This window comes from Penaeus vannamei, chromosome 38, assembly GCF_042767895.1.
Source record: "Penaeus vannamei isolate JL-2024 chromosome 38, ASM4276789v1, whole genome shotgun sequence".
In the NCBI taxonomy this organism is placed as follows: Eukaryota; Metazoa; Arthropoda; class Malacostraca; order Decapoda; family Penaeidae; genus Penaeus; species Penaeus vannamei.
This window is the reverse complement of record NC_091586.1, coordinates 19,438,820-19,440,747: the sequence shown is the minus strand read 5'-3', so window position 1 is coordinate 19,440,747 and position 1,928 is coordinate 19,438,820.

Sequence of the window (1,928 nt, the reverse complement as noted above, 5' to 3'; positions counted from 1 at the left end):
CTAAGATGATTAAAAGAAAATACATAGGTGAATAGATAATAGAGAGATGTATGATTAAAAAAATAGATAAACAAATTAAAATTGATAAATATGAACTTAAAAAAAAAGAAAGTAAGCGTATGATTAAATGACTGGTAAACAAACAGGCACATGTATAGACAGATAAATTTAGATAAAGATAAACAGATCAATAAATGAATGAATAAATAAAAGATAATTGACCAATTCAATAACAAAACAAAGAAAAACAAACGAATGAATAAAAAACAAATAAATTAACAAATAGGTAAATAGATATACAAGCAAAGACAGATAAATAGAATAAACAAAGAAAAAACAAACAAATGAATAACGAAAGAAACAAATAAATGAATAAGGAGATAAATAAATAAATGAACAAAATGATAAATAGATATACAAACACAGACAGATAAATAGAATTAACAAAGATAAACAAACAAACAAAACATATGAACAAATACGTAATCAAAAAAATAAAAAGCAAACAACTGAACAAACAAACAAAACGAAAGATAAACAAACAAAAACATATGAACACATACCTAAACAAATGAACAAACAACTGAACAAACAAACAGAACGATAGATAGATAGACAAACAGATAAACATATAAGAATATCTCCCCCCCCCATCGTTCACCCTAAACCACAATAACTCTCATTCACCCTTAACCTCACCCTCACGCCCACCCACGCCCCTAATCAACTCTCCCCTCTTTACCCCCTCCCCCTCCCCTCCTCCCCCCCTCACCACTTCCTTCCCTCCCCCACCTCCTCCGTCACCTTCTTCCCCAAACCCTGTCTCCCTTTCCTTCTCCCCTCATCTAACCCCCCTTTTCCTCAGTATTTTCTTCCTTTCTTCCTCTTTCCCTACTTTTCCTCTCTTCTCACCCCCTCCCTCATCCCCAACCCCCACCCCCACTCGTTTTTTTCTTCCCCTACCCTTTCCTCCCTTCTCCCCCTCTCCCCCATCCCTTAGCTCCCCCTCCCCTGCTCTTTCCTCCTCTCTCCTTCTCCCTCATCCACCCCCAACTCGCTCATTTCTTCCTTCTCCCCTTACTCTTTCCTCCCTTCTCACCACCTAACCCCTAATCCCTTCCTCCTCCTCCCCATGCCCTTTCCTCCCTTCCTCTCACCCCTAACTCCACCCCTCCACCAATCTTTTCCTCCCTTCTCCCCCCAACCCCCTCTCCCCCTACTCCTTCCTCTCATCTCCCCATCCAACTCCTAATCTTTCCTCCCTTCTCCCCCTCCCCCACCCAACCCCCAATCCTTCCCCTCCCCCACCTTTCCCTCCCTTCTCACCCCACCCTCATCTTCCCCCAACCCCCTCTCCCCCTTCTCCCCATCCTCCACCCAACCCCCAACCCTCATTTCCCCACCCAACCCCTCTCCCCCCACTCCTCCCTTCCTTCCCCCCTCCACCCCCACCTTTCCCCCCCTCCCCCCCCCCCTCGCCCCACACCCTGTCCGTTTCCCATGGCTGTCTATCCGCGAATGAGAAATGAAAGTGAGCGACCAATGGGAGCTGGAGACGAGCTGGCCGAGGGACAGACCGTGGCTGTGTGCGCTTGAGATGTATGAGTGCATTACCAAAGGCTTCTTCCTGTGTGCGTGTGTGTGTGTACGTGTGTGGGTGCGTAGGTGTGTGTGTGTGTGTGTGAGTGTGTGTGTGTGTATGTGTGTGCGTGTGTGTGTGTGTGTGTGTGTGTGTGTGTGTGTGTGTGTGTGTGTGTGTGTGTGTGTGTGTGTGTGTGTGTGTGTAAGTGTATGTGTGTGTGTGTGTGCGTATGTGTGTTTTACCCTCTCTCTCTCTCTCTCTCTCTCTCTCTCTCTCTCTCTCTCTCTCTCTCTCTCTCTCTCTCTCTCTCTCTTTCTCTTGGACTTTCGAGTCATTACGATGAGAA